Source organism: Sceloporus undulatus, chromosome 2, assembly GCF_019175285.1.
Source record: "Sceloporus undulatus isolate JIND9_A2432 ecotype Alabama chromosome 2, SceUnd_v1.1, whole genome shotgun sequence".
NCBI lineage: Eukaryota > Metazoa > Chordata > Lepidosauria > Squamata > Phrynosomatidae > Sceloporus > Sceloporus undulatus.
The window spans coordinates 241398835-241416233 of NC_056523.1; positions in this window are offsets into that span (position 1 = coordinate 241398835).

Below are 17399 nucleotides of genomic sequence, written 5' to 3' on the forward strand. Positions count from 1 at the left end.
TGGCTTGAAGATAAGCATTCAAAACTATGGGGAAGATCTGCACCAAGTAATGGATTAATGTGGACTACGAAACATAGCTTTTGCAGTTGATGTGTCACAACACGCTGCTTACAGAGCAACATGGTCTCAAAAGCTGTGGAGCTACAATCCACAAATGTTACAGATGGTTGCTAACATGTTATTCCACCAAAAAAAGTATTGAAAGCTAATTACATGGACCTGCAATTTAAAAACTTTTAAATATTGTGTTCTTAATGTATTTTGGGTGCTGAATTCAGAAAATGCTAAAAGTGTCATACCCCATGCAGTTCTTTCACAAATTTGATTTTTTAAAAATCAATTCAGTTGTTGTTCAGCTTTGAGCATGGTTGCTGATGTTCCAGTGCAATGTCTTTTAGTACTTTTGAACAGATTTTTGTGTTTCATGTCTGCAAATTAAAGTGTTTTGAAAGTCTGTTAGAAGACTTTAACCCTGTCTTACTCTTTGCAGGATAATTCTTTGCAAGCTCATTTCATTCAGTTAAATATTACAATACAGGAATGTTAAAGCATATTGTGACAAAACTGTATGTGATGGAGCAAATCTGAAGTCATTTTTGGATTTAGAATGCCAAATTCCTATGAAACCAGTAAACATTTTCTAAAAGGTTTTTATGACTCAGTTTTGCAGGCCTGGAGCATTTTTGCTATAATTATAATAATTAAATAACTACACAGAGGCTATTGTGGTGACCTCTACTTATCCCATGATTGCTACCACTTAGCATAATGTTCTGACTGTAGAGGCTACTATCACCTTTGAATGTTAAACTTACAATGTTTGCTGTTACGTCTGGTAATAATCACTTTTGTGACTCCATGTGGATTCTTTTTCAGACTCAATCCCCACTGGTCACCAAAGATAGCAACCGCAAGTGTCTATCTGCTGCACCACAGATAGCACTGTGTCTGACCTTATCAATACCCTAATCTCAACATAGCAGCCCTGAAAGGTGTGCATGTGTAAACAAAAATGATTTCACAGAAGATGATAATGAAACTATTCACCATTACTCATTGTTTAAACACAGGTGGTTACAACGTAGGGTTTTAGCTTAGTTGTTACAGTTGCTTATATGTTTATATGCTTTATTCCGCAATTAACCTTCAGGTATAACTCACATCCTGCTCTTTAAACAGCTGAGCCCAGAGTCCAAGCAGCTGAACCGACCTATTTGCTCTCGCCTCCTTCTCTGCTACTTTGATCCCAAACTGACCAACTTTATTCTGACCAAACGTTCTCACTCTTGTCTCTGCTCTAACTGAGTCTGACTAGCATACTTGGATTTTCAAAAGCACAGTCAAATTTCCAGTCAATTGCCAGTTATCTCAAGCATGCCATGTTCTTAAACCATGTGCATGATGCATCATGAGAGCCAGTGTGGTAGAGTGGTTTGAGCACTGAACTATGGCTTTGGCCATAGAAACCCATTGATTGACTATAGGTAAGTCACACTCGGTTAGCCTCAGAAGGAAGCAAAAGCAAATTCTTTGAACAAATCTTGCCAAGGAAACCCTGTTACAGGGTCACCTTAAGTTTACCGTGAGTAGGAAATGACTTGAAGGACACAGCAACAATGATGCATGTCAATATACAGTGGTACCCCGGGATACGAATTGATCGCGTTACGAAATTTCCGGGATACGAAAAAGTTCCATTGGAAAAAACTGTTCCGGGATACGAAGGTTTTTTCGGGTTACGTATTTTTTTCGGCGCGAAATTCAAACGCGCGGCTTGCCAGCGCTAACGGAAAGCCCTTTTCGGCTTGCGAAATGCATCGGGTTACGAACGCCGCGGCGGAACGAATTAATTTCGTAACCCGAGGGAGCACTGTAGTACCTTATTTACTATATTATAGATATATTTATACAAGTTCAGGACTTCACAGCTGTCTCTTGAGAGTACAGTCTGCCTGATAAGTACTTTGAAATCCTAGTTGCATTTAAATTGCAAAACAGCTCAGAGAATCTGGGGGGGGGGGGGGAATGAGACAAATGAAATCTAGATCTCAAGAGGATTTTCTGTTTGACCAGGTAAAACATTCCCACCCTTTGGCTTTCCATGATCCTGTGGTTTTCAGACACAATAAAATAAGGTCTCAATTAGCTAAGATTATGCAAACCTTGGAGTTGAGTGGGGAGGCTTTTTTGTTTTGCTATTAAAACTGTCGGAATACTGGATGAATCTCAATTCACTTCCAATCTTTGATGAATTTAGAAAAGTCCCGTTACCTTGGAAGTATTGGCTTGGGCTGCATCTACACTGCACAATTAATGCCATTTGACACCACTTTAAATGCCCTAGCTCAACATAGAATCCTGGTATTTATAGTTTTGTGAGATATTTAGCCTTCTCTGTCAGAGACCTCTGGTGCCACAACAAACTACAAATACCAGAATTCCATAGGATGGAGCCATAACAGTTAAAAAAGTGTCAAGCTGCATTAATTCTGCAGTGTTGGCCACACCCTTGGTTTAGACATTACACTTCCTAGTTGTCAGGCCATTGGCCAAGGCATACAAGTATCTTTATTGCCTGTTCAAGTGTGTGGCCCTCCAGATTTTGGACTTGCTAATTTGACAGGTTAGCCTCTCTTACTAGTAATCCTTCATTACTATGTTAACCTGACCATATGTGTTCTCAAACCAGAGGCTGTAACCTTTGTTAGATACTAGTTTCAGTCTTCAGCATGAAAACCACTACAGCTACTGCTCTTTCAGATGCCTCTTGAAATGGGAGGCTGTTGCTGCTAGCAAGAGAAGGGAGGTCAGATGGGGACAGGCTGTCTTAGGGGGTCATTCACACCGTCGTTTTTTGAGGCAGAACAATGCAAATAGCTTCACGCTTTCTGGATTTGCTATTCACACTATGGAACAGCACCAATCCGTATCTCTGCAAGTTCAGAGCAGGAGACAGTGGCTGAAGTGGGGTGGGGGTCCCCCATTGACAAGCCTGGGCCCATCTGTGGTCTGGGGGGGACACCACTTTCCTCCTGGAAGTCACCAGAAGCCAGCCCAGAGCTACAGGTGCGAAGGGAAAAAGGAAGAGGAGGAGTGTCTCCTCGTAAGGAGGAGCCTCATCCCCAAAGGAATTGGCAATGTGAATGTACAGTATTCAACACTCATTCAAGGTATACAGAGTTTAATCTGTGTCTGTTTGCATTGGTTATTCACATTGCTGTTGATGCAAATCTTTTTTTAAAACTTGGGAAAAGAACCAGTATGATATCAATTATCCTGCGTTAGGTGGGGTTTTTTTTGGCACCCCCCCAAAAAAACAAACAAACAAGAATTGGGTGCGTTTGAGATGCATATGAATAATAGATTCAACCCCAATTTATCCTGGATTATTTTCACCGTGTGAATAACCCCTAGGAGACTTTTAGCTGGGACATAGACAAGGGGGCGTCCGTGGGGTCCAGACCCCCCCTTCCGTTAGATATAATGAATGGTGTGCGCTGCTGTGCCGCTGCGCCCAAGCCCCATTATAATGGTGGCACTTAGTCTGGACCCCCCTTCCTAAAATCCTGGTTACATCCCTGCTTTTAGCTGGACTGGGTCATTGCCTCCTATGTAAATAGACTTTCCCTGAGTGTGGAACTATTTCATGTTTAAAAGTTCTCATTTTCTTCCTTTGTGCCAGAAATGAAAAGCTTCCTTCTGTGAAGAATAATAATTTTATTTCTGAATGTACATGCTGTTTCCATGGAAATACCATTTTTAACGGTAGAAAACCCAGGTGCTGGCCTTCTAGTGTTCTTAAAAGAAGAAAAAATGTTCAGAGCTTTTCTGTGCAGCTCAGCTGATACTTTCAGATATGAAAATGCTCAAGGTAAATAATGCTGTGAAAGAAACTCCACCTGCTTAGGAGGTGTTCCTTGCACATATAACTTCTCAACTCAGCATTCAGAGAATTTCCCCCCCCAGTGTTTCATTCTGGTCCTTTAAAGCATTTAGGTTCCTGAGTCTTGGAATACTTGGAATCTGTATATGATCAGAAATCTATCAACTGCACAGTTTTAGAATTAAAAATGTGAACACCTGCATTGTAGTTTTGGAGTAGGCTGCAGTGCTGCAAATTCCCCTTCTTATCATTGTTATGTCCACATGTGAATTGTCAAACTGGACATTGTAGGTTGACCTTAATACTATCGGGAGAGAGATTGCAAATTGTGGTTGGTCAAAGTTGCACTCGTACATAACAAGCTCAAAGTTGTGAGTAGGCAAGTATGCTAACTAACCTTGGCATATCTGTGTTACACCATCGAAAGGACTTGAGCCAATGAGAGCCATCTGCCTATTGACTGGGTGGTGGTGTGCTAACTATGCTGTTCTGCAATCCGCCTAAGCTTGCTTACTCAGTGTAACACGTAAAGGTTAATCTCAAATACGTCTAATTGGGAGTGACAAAAAGCGGTTTGCACACACAGTCCCTCCTGAGAGGTTTCTGAAGGGCCACTGGAGCTCATTGGTGCCAGTAACAGGATTGTCTCCTGTGACAGTGAAACAGATCACTTTGATTAGGGTCAGATAATGAATTTAAAGGCCAGCAAAAATGTCTTCAGAGTCTTAGCTACTGTCCTATATAGCAGTTGGCTTGGGGGGAAAAACACATGGCAGCAGTTTTTGAAGGAAGGTGTAAAATGTAATGGTGACTCCTTATGAGGAGAGACTTAAGGAGCAGGGTATCTTTAGCCTGAAGAAGAGACTGTTAAGAGGTGATAGCCCTGTTTAAGTATTTGAAGGAGTGTCATACTGAGGATGGAACAAGCTTGTTTTCTGAGCAATGGTGCTACAGAAAGAGATTCCACTTAAACATTAGGAGGAACTTCCTGACAGTAAGGGCTGTTCAACAGTGGAACACACTCCCTCAGAGAGTGGTGGAATCTCCTTCTTGGGAGGTTTTTTAGCAGAGGCTGGATGGCTATCTGTCAGGGGTCCTTTGACTGAGAGTTCCTGCATGGCAGGGGGTTGGACTGGAAGGCCCTTGTGGTCTGTTCCAACTCTGTGATTCCATGACAAGACAGAATTGGAATGGAAACAGAGTGGGAGGTGGTACTTAGGCTGCATCTGCGCTGTAGAAATAATCCAATTTCATACCACTTTAACTGCCATGGTTCAATGCTACGGAATTCTGGGAACTGTAGTTTTGGAGAGCGCTCTTTTCTGTCAGAGATCTCTGCTTCCACAACAAACTACAATTCCCAGAATTTTATAGCATTGAGCCATGGCAATTAAAGTGGTGTGAAACTGTAGCCCTAGTGAGGCATGGCCAAAAGAAAATAAAAGACAAAGGATTAGTGACTTAGGAGTTTATCACATTGGGGCTGATTTCCACATTAAAGAGAGATTAAAGTGCATTTAAAGCATCCTGCAAATGAAATGGAAATGGCAAATAATTGAGCGAAGTGATTATCACACACAATTGTGCAAATAAAGTGATATCGGAAATGCATTGTTTAAAGCATCCTGCAAGTAAAGCGGAAATGGAATGTAATTGCGTGAATGATTATCATACACAATTGTGCAAATAAAGTGACATTGGAAATGCACCGAAATCCCAAAGGTAAAAAGTTGCGCATTAATGCTTCTTTGTAAGCACTTTAATGGTGGGTTTTGTGTGACGTCATGTGAAATTGTTACGTGTAATTATGTGTTTTTTCCAGGATGTTTACGGGATAAACTCTCAATCTCCTTTGTGTGATAAGCTCCTTAGAGAGAGAGATAGAACACATTTCTCAGGATCCTCTATGTATGCATATGGACTTCAGACCTAGTAAAACTACATAGGGTGTGCTTATACCAGATTCTTGCTATTTAATTAGTCCCTTTGAAGGCCATTTCTATGTTTGCTTTACTTTTTATGGGAAGCATTTCAAGATGGTGTCAGATTTTATAGGCAGGTGGGTTAGAACCCAGGTTGCTTCACTGATTGCTACCATAACTGCTTCACTTTCCATGTGTTGAAAGATACTTTGCATTTTCAAGTTCCCAGGCCTAAACAGCCATAGGCCAAAATGTTGTTATTACCACGGGCTCCAAGCTGGGTGGTGACTGGAATTAAATGAATTCCAAATGAAGGTGTTTATAGGCATGGTGTGGGTGTTGTGATGGTGGTTATTATGGACTAGCATCCTGATCAGCAGATACAGTATTGTAAGCTGGACTTACATGAACAATCAATCCCAAAAACCTACATTCCCAGCCTGGCAGCACCTTGACTGAAGTGTTTCTGAAGTGCTGGAGACTGATGCTGGAAAATGATGCCCACTGTGCTTTTCTGGTTGCAGGGTTCCTTGGGACACACAGTTTTGGCAGACCCCTGAGCTCCAGCTGATGTTATCACAGCACTTCAAAGCTGCCAGCATGCTACAGACATCATCTTCCAGCACCTCAGTCTCCAGCGCCTCAGAAATGCTTTGGTTGAGGCACTGACAGACTAGGAAGGCAGGTTGTGTGGGAGGAATCATCAATTGTAAGTATGGGGGACAGAGCAATACAATGATAATGCAAGATCTCAGTCATTGCTATTGATGCTGTTCTTGTTGTTTCAGGGGTATCTTTTCTTGCTGTGCGTCTTCAACTTGTTTTCAACTTTAGGTGACTCTAAGGCAGACCTATCATTTTGTTTCCTTGGCCAAATTTTTTTCAGAAGAGGTTTTCCATTGCTTTCCTCTAAAGCTGAGAGAATGTAAATTGCCCAAGTGCATTTCCATTGTTGAACGGTGATCCAAATTCCACTCTCCTAGAAACCAAGCACACACTCAAACCGGTGCACCAGTCTGGCTTAGGAGTATCCTATACACTTGTATATAGCCAAGCCAAAAGGTGTTTCAGTGCTGCTGTCAATGAAACATGGTCTTTCCCCTGTGTTTCCCTTAAAGCAAACTTTTAAAAGGTACATAGGGCATCAATATGAAATGAATTAAATTATATTGGCCTGTTACAGACAGCCAAAATAAAGCTGCTTCGAGTCACAGTGGAGGTATGGTGTTTCACTGATGCATGCGTCCTAAGAGTCCAGAAGCCTCACCAAAGCCACGCTCCAGTCCTTAGGGCTGGAGCGTGGCTTTGGTGCGACTTCTGGACTCTTAGGACACATGCATCATTGAAACACCATACCTCCACTGTGACTCGAAGCAGCTTTATTTTGGCTTCTGTAACAGGCCATTGTTTAATTAATCTCCATGGAGATCAAAAAGCATTCAGCTTAAGTGTTGAGGGTATTTTCAAACAGAACATTATAAATAAGCAACCCTGTCCACTAAATACCCTAAAGGCCCCAGATCCTTTCTGATCTTGGTTGCTAAGCAGGAGTCATCTCTGTTTAGTACTTGGATGGGAGATGACCAAAAAATACTGTATTTCAGAGGAAGGAACTTGCAAAACTACCTCTGAGCCTCCCTTGCCTAAGAAAACCCTATGAAATTCATGGGGTCACCATAAGTCAACAGGTGACTTGAAGGCACACACAAACACACTCTTGGATGTATCTTGTTATTATGCATTTTGTCAACAAATGGGAGATTAACAAATAGTTAAATTTTGTGCTTTTAAAGCAAATGTTAACTGCTTTTTCTATCCTTTTGTCAGAAAAAATAGAGTGGATGGATATGTTGTTGTGGGGTATCTATACTTTAGACTTTGATTTTTCCCATAGATGTTTTCTGGTCTCAAAAAGAACCAGGAGACACAGGGTCGGAGTCTGCATTGTACGTTCTGTGCTGTCTGGATTCTAAAACTGGACAAACTGGGTCTTCAGCCTGTTCAAAACACTGAATGAACTTTTCTCCATTCTATGCAAACAGTTGTAAACATGAGCCTGGAAACTGTTTGCTTTCATCTAATCATTTCTATCTTTGTTTAACTAGGGAAGATTTGTAGATGTTTCTGTGACTGTTTGATTCTGTGGATGTGTCTGCTCTACATATCCCCTAATATCACAGCTTCCTGTAGGAATTATGTAATAACTCATGTCATCTTTACTTGTTCAGCTGCTTTTAAAATGTCTCAGTTTCTCTCTCCTCCTGACACATTCCCCCTTTGTCTTCAGCTTAAAACAAACAAGCTTCATTTATATATCGCTTCATACCACCTAAGCAGTGTCTAAGCGGTTTACAACTGTAAGCTAATTTGCCTCCAACAATCTGGGTACTCATTTTAGTGACCTTGGAAGGATGCAAGCCTGAGTCAAGCTTGAGCCCTTTTGCTGGTCTTGAACTCGCAACCTTGTAGTTTTGAGTGAGTGGCTGCAATACCATTTAACCACTGTGCCACCAGAGCTTACTTCAGATGCTGCAAACTGAATTCAAAGTACAAAAGAAGTTTAACTAACTAAGTAGGGGCAGGAGAGGAGAGGAGAGGAGAGGAGAGGAGAGGAGGGGGAAAGACTCCTGCCCTCTCCAGTGAAGTCAGGCAAAAGCAAACTGTGGCAGCCTCTCCTACAGTGGCATTACTAGGGGGGTGCAGAGGATGCGGACCACACCAGGTGACACTGCAAGAGGAAGGTGACACCACTGTTCCTCAAACATGTGCCTTTGGGCAGAAACAGGCTGTGGCGTTCACCTGTGTCCCATGAACATGTGGTGTGAGTGGAGTGAGGCTCAGTGGGAGGAGAAAGGAAAGGCCCCAGGTTTTTTTTAATTAAAATTTCAAATGTCAAAAAATGATTTTTTAAAAAAAAAATCTTTTTAATCTTAGCAGTAACAAGTACATTTCTGTCCTACTTACCGATATACTAAGTGGTTTACAAAGTGCAAGTTAATTGTCTCCAACAAGCTGTTAGTGACCTATGGAAGAATGCCAGGATGGTACTAAACTCACAACCTTGTGGTTTGTGAGTGAGTGGCTGCAGTACAGGCATTTAACTACTGCGCCACCAGGGCTAAATCTTCTTTAAAAAGATCACATTTTATAAAATGTTCACTTTAAGCACATGAAACGATGCATATGTAAATACGTTTAGGCTGTGCATATGATATCATAATTTAAAAGTATAATTTTAATTGTGTTAGTTGTTTATGTCACAACTATTACTAATACATTCAGCGATATAAGGGAATGACGATTTATGGGTAACAATACAAAAAAACATTACTAATAATTCTGTATAGCGTGATATGAGAGGATATCAATGGGAGCGGTAGCACCATGAGTTACCACACTGGGTGACACCAACCCTGTTGATGCTACTGCTCTCCTATACTATGTGTTCTCCATAATTTAAAAATGTTGGTTATTCAATTATGTGTCCTATGTGTTCTCCATAATTGAATAACTTTTGTCATCTTGACCAAACGCTGATGTTGCTTGGCCACACATGTCCTGGTTTTCATCTGTAAAATGTTGGAGAATATGCATAACCCGGTGCTACCTGGCCTATGTTTGGATCTAGAAAGGGAAGGCTTTAATGCTTTTCACGAAGAATGTATACCTCTACACTATACTGTAGACTTCTCCAACCTTGTGCTCTCCAGCCATCTTTGACTCAATTCCCATTGTTCCTAACCAGCATGACCATTGGTTGTGCATGGGAGATGTCTCACATATATGGAGAGCACTAGGTTGCAGGAAGCTGCTTACTCAAGGCATTTTTTTAAAAAATAAAAGATACTGTGTAGACCACAGTGATATGCAAGATGGAGAAGTGATTCAGAAATGCCTTGTGAAAACTGCATGTCCTGTCTACTTTGGCAAGTAAACGTTCTGTGAGTGCCAAGCTACAGAAAAAGAGGTGAAGAAACTTTTAGTGAGATAGATCTGCTGGTAAAATGTGTGGCGTGTTTCTCCTTCTGCACAGAGCACTTAAGGCAGGGTTGCACAACCTTTGGCTTTTTCAGATATTCTGCACTTCCAACTCCCAGAAATCCCAAGCGAGATGGGAAATAGTAAAGCATTTTGGAATTAAAATCCAAAACATCTGGAGGGCAAAAGTACCCAAAGCAATATAGCTAGGATAACTCCCACCTTGATCATCCCACTTGCAATTATTACATTTTTCAGCTCTGAAGAAAAATCATTGTTCTCTTTTTCTGAAATTCTTTCTTTGGCTGAAAAATAACCCTTTGTGGCATGCCTGTGTTTTTAATCCTGCTAAATTCTGTTGTTACAGATTTGGTGCCAATATCCCTTCTCATCCCTATCTCATATTATTTATGAGCTTGCTAGACCAGGTTTGTCTTACTGTATGTGACTGAGCAATCTTTTGTCTATTTTATGGTGTGGAAATATTCCTGCATTATTAGTACATATGCCCACAAAGATGCAAATGATTCAAGAACAGACAGATTTTGACAAAAGCTGACTGGATTTGGATGGCTATACTAGAAATTCAGCTCTTGGTTGCCATTTCCTGGATTATGTGATTATTATAAAGAAAGCTGTGTATGTATAAAACCAAATACTTATGCATTAGGTTACCATCATTGTTAAAATGCCTCTAAGCTTATCCACAAGTTCAATGTACAGTATTGTTATTTTTTAGGTGTCCATTTAATCCAATGCCCATTTGACTACTCCAGTTTGCTAGTGCGTTAAATACCTGTTATTTGTTAACACGTTTCTGACTGTACAGTACTGTACTTTGCATAAATAGTCAGAAGCATTGAGACATTCCATGATTCTATCTACCTCTCAATTTTCCAAATGGTGTTTCTAAGGCCTGTGATAGATGTGATATTGGAGGTGCATGAATGTATCTCCCAACTACTGGAGGAGGGGGAGGAATGTAAAAGGAGGCCTGATTTGGAACAGGAGTTGGGTGGAAGGAGAGGGTGGTGCTTAACCCTTTCCCTGGTGCCAGTTCAACAGTGTAAACACACACACCCAGAGCAATTACAGCATGAATGGGAAACATATAGACACAATATAGATGACAGCATGTTTTTGTAACTGTGACTCTGTGGGAAAGGACAGATTGTCACTTGAGAACTTACAGAGAAGAGGTTGAATCTTGCCTTCTCTTCCATCATAACCCAACCAAGATCACATACAGACACACAGATCTGCTCTTGGCTTAGACCCAAACCGATATTGGGATATGTTATGCAGGTATCTCTGACACCGCATTTAATTTTGATACCACTTTAACTACCATGGTTCCATCCTACACAATACTGGGATTTGCAGTTTTGTGAGGAACCAACACTCTTTGACAGAGAAAGCTAAAGACCTTGTAAAACTACAAATCCCAGGATTCTATAGGCTGGAGCTACATCCTAGTAGTGAAGTAAACTGCATTACTACTATATTGTAGATGCATCCTGAGAAGCAAATGCAAAACAGAAATGACAAAAATTGCCTCCCACTTTTTGTTCAGTAAGAACATCTGTGAGCACAATTCTGCTCATAAGCCATGTGAATCCAAAGCAGATCCTTGCAGTGAAAACAGGCTGATCACTTAAGGGACACAGTGATGTGTTTATGGGTATACATATACAAGCATACCACAGTTAACAGAGCCTCTGAGAAGCTCTTTTTAACAAAAGTCTTTTTATGGGAGCCCAGGCCAGCCTACCCCTTTCTAATATTCGGTCTAATTGGAAAGGGTTTTTTGGCAGCATTGACATTGGAAAGATGGTGAAGGAGGGCTGGAGAAAGAAAGACAGTGAGAATGCATCAAAAGGCAAAGTGCCCAGTTTTCTACAGAGGTCACAAACTAATATTGAAAAGCTATTGACAAAAGGTTGTGGGACTGGTTGTTGAGAATTTAAAGTTATTCAAAACACAAAAGGCAAAATAGTAAAAACGTAACACTGAGCTATCCATTAACATTATCTGAAATGTTGGGTTGGATCCAGATTATGCCTGATTATTGATTATAATTGATCTACTTTAACTGTCACCAAATCTGGATCCAACCCAATGTGTTCAAGTAAGTCTTTCTTCAAATATGTTTTTGGTTATTATTGTTCATTTTGTGTGTCCTTTTTAAATTGCCTTAGCAGGCATATTCCAAGCTATGATTCCTTTGGCATTTGGGAGTATTAATCCTGGATAAAAGAGGCAGATTACATTGGTATGTTGTGTAATTTCTGTTGTATTGTATAAAGAAGTTAATAAAGGTTATGTAAACAGCAGATCAGCACAAACTGCATATTTTTAAACATTACAAGAAAATGGGTCTGTCTTCCAAGAAGCTAAATATATCCATAAACTCAAATTTAACCAAGCCGGAGAGATTATCACCCAAAACTTTGATACTATCCTGATTTTTGAGGTGCACATTTTCTCAGGCACAGCTCTTTTTATGGCTCCTAAGCTCAAACTAATACCAAATTTAAGATCAAATTCTAGTATTTGCCTCAGAACCATGGGAATAATAATAGAACCAGCTGAGCAGTCAACTGTGGTTGCTCTGTAGACATGCCTTCAGCAACTATGTTCTTCAAACAGGAAAACAAAAATATTTACCTATAGAGCAATTTGCTCTTTGCAGTATGGCATCTGTTAACAAAGCTGCTTCCAACAGGCATCTTCCCCTGAGCCTAATTTAAGGATGTCACCTTTATTAGAGAGGTACTTCTACTGGGACATGAAGTAAAGGGCAAAATACAAGTTTAGTTTAATTCTGACCTTTCTGTTTTGAGCTTTGTGTGTGTGTGTGTGTGTTTAAAGGATTATGATCCAGTAGTAGAGAACTATATTGCTATTTTTCCCTTCCATACCCCTTAGGATTTCACTCAAGTCTGAGGGTGGAGGAGAGTGTAGCAAATTTGACTAAGGTATTGAAGTGTAACAGATTGCTGATTCCCAGTTTTGTAGAGGTAAGTTGTAATAGTGAATTGACCAGACATATTAACAGAGTTGTAGATACAGGCCAAGATCTGCATCTAATAAATAGGGTGCTATGTTATACCCAGCATATTTGGGGGCCAAGAGATATGCATACCTGGCAGCTGTTTCTATAAAAGGTCCTACTTTGCCTATTTTCTGTATCTCACTCAGAGTTTGTAAATCATTAGTTACAAATAATTCCAAGTAACTAGTTACATCCAATTGATTTCATTCTTCTAATAGTAAAGGTATTGGTGTTATGCATTACGATTATAACTTAATGACTCCTTTTATCATGTAACGGTAACTTTTATCATAATGGAGATCTACCTTCGCTCAATGGTGTTGAAGGAATATTACATAGTTCCAGTGTTGTATCTTAATGGCATTGGGAGGGGGGAGAGCAGTGGGGCGCCTTGCCCCTCCCTGCATTCCCACTGCTGCACACACACACTGGGTGACACCAACCACAAGGATGACACTGAAAATCCAAACTCTCTATGGAACTTGTGCAAGTCTAGGTAAATAAAAGTTGTGCTCTATTGTTCTCTATTGGTGATTCGTAACAGAACAGAACATTACTCTGTACATCATCCATGCCCAGCTTTAGCAGGAATGCAGTGGCAAAACAGAATGTTTGTGGAAATGTTTGCACTGATGTGTTATCAATGTGATTAGCACTTCTGCCCTAACCCAATATTAACCCACCCTTTCTCAAGGGACTCGGTGCATCAGTGGTTAAGATGCTGACTTTCACAACTGGCAGGTCTGCAGTTCAAGGCACAGGCATGGCGTGATGGAGTGAGCTCCCATCACTAGTCTCAGCTTCTGCCAACCTAGCAGTCTGAAAGCTTGTAGAAGTGCAAGTAGATAAATAGGTACCACTTTGGTGGGAAGGTAACAGCATTTTGTACAGCCGTGGAGGCCACATGATCACAGAGTTGTCTTTGACAACGCAGGCTCTTCAGCTTAGTAATGGAGATGAGTACCATCTCCTACAGTTGGACACAACTAGACAATCTTGCCAAGGGAAAACCTTTACCTTTACCTTTTTCCTTACTTACCCCCCCCCCAATATGTTAGACTACAAATATGATAACCCCAAATTACCATGATCAATTAGACTACCACCTCCTGTAGTTTTATTCTTTCTGAATAGAGTTAGACTAATTGAATCAATGATATTTGTTTATATGTTGAACTCAGCAAAGGTGGTGGGATCTCCTTCTCTGGACATCTTCACAAAGAGGCTGGACAGCTACCTGTTGAGATGCCTTCGCCTATGATTCTGCATTTAGCAGGGGGTTGAACTTGATGGCCCATGAGGCCCTTTCCAGCTCTATGATTCTGTGGTGCTAATTCAGTCACTGGGTCTACTTTAGTTGGGAATAAGTAACAAGATTCCAGTCTATATATACTATCTATTGGGGAGGCTTGATCACATCACTTTGTGGCAGTGATGTGATCTTAAGTGTTCCCATTTTCCCACTGAAATTGGGACTTGTGGCACCTTAAGAACTATAGTTATTTATTGGGGTATTTGTAGACTGGAATCCATTTAGCTAGCAGAGTGAAGCATTCCCCACAGTTGGAAACTTGTAGACATGGGTATTTGGGTAAAGAAAATAATCTTGTAAACAGTCAAGTCCGAAAGCCCTTAAATTGAAGTTCAGTGCTTTGGACACTTGTATGCAGTTCCACTTCTGCAGAGACAGCTAATGCTTGACATGGCTAGACTGTAACATGCATTAAGCAGACACAAAGGAACATATCATTAGTTGGTGTGCACAAAGGCCAATAACACATGCCAATAGAGTTATCACTACTCTGACACATTCAGAGTACGCCAGTCTGTTCCAAAGATCTCTTCCCATTTGTTCTGTTGAACAGGCTGCTTTAGATGCTGTTTCTGAATGGGAAAAACAACAGATGGGCTTGTTTGGGGAAAAGAAATAAGTGGTGGCTGTGTAATTCATTGTACTCTATTGATAGGCAAGAGCAGTCCCCAGTGTCTGCCAAACAGCATTAGATACAGTAGATGTTCTACTACTCTGAAAGAATGATGCTCTCCACCCCCACATCTTTGGCTGGCATTCAGACTGTAGTTCACACTAATTTGTAGACTGTAATAATGCAGACTGAGGGGCTCCAAAATCGGTTGATCATTGGAAATGTGCATGGTCTGCCACAAGACCTGTTTCTTAGGGAAAATATTATGGCTGCTGGGCTTAGAACTAAACTCTTGAAAAAGCAAGCCCTGGCTGTATTTCCTGAAGAAGGCCTGTCACCCTCCTCCCTACTTGAAGGTGGTTCCTGCATTTTAATACCATATTTATCACTGTATTATTTGCTGTTGCATTTCAAAGTAGAGGAGCTGGTGGCAAAAGAACCAGATATGTGTATCTTTACTTACTGTGCACTTCTGTTTTATTGTATTGTGTTGAAATATTTTGTTCTTTGTGTTAAAACACTAAAATTCTATTGAGTTAATTATATTGAATTGAATTGAATACGTCACAGAGTTCTTTCTTACTCTATGTCTCTTGGAGAGTGATTTTGGTACACCTTTTACAAAATGGTTCATTGTTAGGCCACAGTAACTAACCATGGATCTCCAGCTAATGCTGGATTCCAGTTTCCATCAGGCTCAGACAGCTTGGCCAATGAGGAGGGAAGAAGTGTAGTGTAGTTTATCAACACCTGGAGGGTTATAGATTCAACATCCTTCACTGAGTGGCTTGACTGGAATATGGTAATTTATAAACCTTTTTCAACTTCTGGGTTTTTAAACAACTTTCATACTATTTGAATCTTGGTTCAACTTCAATGTAAAAATCTCAATTTAATGAATGGTGGGGAGGGGATGGAGGAAGAGAAAAACCTAATATTCATAATAATGATGATGATGATAATGATCACAGCCAGGGGTATTAGACTTTAAGTGAGTGTTGTGCCTGTGTTCTCCTCCAATTCCACTTCCCTCTTTCATATACCATGATGGAAAACGTCCAGAGTTTTATAAACCATGGTTTCATGTTTTAACTTTGACTCCTAATGATAATATCAAATCAGAATCCGGGTTATGTTCATAGAATAAAATGTACTTTCCCAGTTTGAATGTAATGAACAAGCTGTTGTTAAAAAATCTTGGCTTGCTTGTACTACAGTAAGTTAGAGCTTGGAGGAGATCCTGTTTGGGACTACAGCTTCCAGCATCTTGCAGTCATATTGGCTGGATCATTCTGGAAAATATAGTCCAAAAAGTAACTTCTCCACACTCTGAGATGAATAGGGGGGAGAGTTGTGACAACATAAGTCTCTGTTCAGTCAAATTAGCAATGAAGCTTATATCTGAATTAGTTTGTTATGACTCAGATGCTATCTAGAAAGCGATGAGCAAAATGTCTTTTGATTTTAACCCCTTTCCTTAAGGGATTATAGTGGCAGAGATACAATTGGATGATAATTTTGAGAATATTCACATGTCCATACCCAATGGGGGCACTGAGCACAACACACCTGTTGTTGTTGTTTCAAATGGGCTGGAAAGCAAGCAGAGTTCCACATGTGACTGAATAATGCATTTCTAATGCTTTATTTAACTGTAGCAGGAGGAAGGGGAGGACTACAGTGGCATGAAGGATTTTGCAGAAGGCTACTTACTATGTGAGCCCCATTCACCATACTTTCTCAGATCCTCTGGCCTTTCAGAAAAGACCTTCCTTTCTTGTACTCTCTGTGATATCCATTGCAAAGTTTGCATACTAATTTATAGGCCTAGAATTTGACCTGTGTAGTTTATTACTTCATTGCATGCTAGACACTGAAGCTACTTAGAGCTCTCCAAATTGTGTCTCTGAGCATTTAGAGGATACTGTAGGTATACATTATGTACCACATAAAATGCAGTCAAACAGCCTTTAGAGCTTCAATCACTTTGGGACTCTACTTTTTCATAATTCGTATCCTTACAACTAGGCTGTGAGGATCTGAGATTATTCACCTTAGCTATAGCTATAAGGAAGAAAAATCTATAATTTGTTATCCTTTGGACGCTTTTAGATGGGGTTGAGTATTAACATACCATCCAACTGTCTTTATTTATCAGCAACAGTCTCAATTAATTCTCTATCATCCCATTTTCAGCCACTTTTGAAGTTTCTCTCTCTACTTTCCCCTATTGACCTTGATTGCTGAAAAGTGAGTTCAGAGTGCAAAAGAGGTTTACACTCAGTTGACCCAGAAGTAGGGAGAGGAGAGGAAGGAGATGAATCTTTCCCTTCCCTGTGAGATCAGACAAAAGCAAACTGCTGGGAGTAGGAAATGGGGCATATGCAACATTGTTTGCATATATGTTAAAATAATTTAATAAAGACTTAAGGGGAAAAAAGCAAACTGCTTCGCCCTCTCTTAGCATGTCTGCTATTTCTCATTAATAAGGTTTGCCATCTTGACTGCACTTTGAAGTTGCTTGGCCACCCATGTTCCAATTTCCATATGGGAAATAAGAGGTTGCAGCTGAGTAATTAGTCGTTCTACAGAAATATCCTGCCTGACTTTTAGCATAGGCCACAATAGTGGGCAAA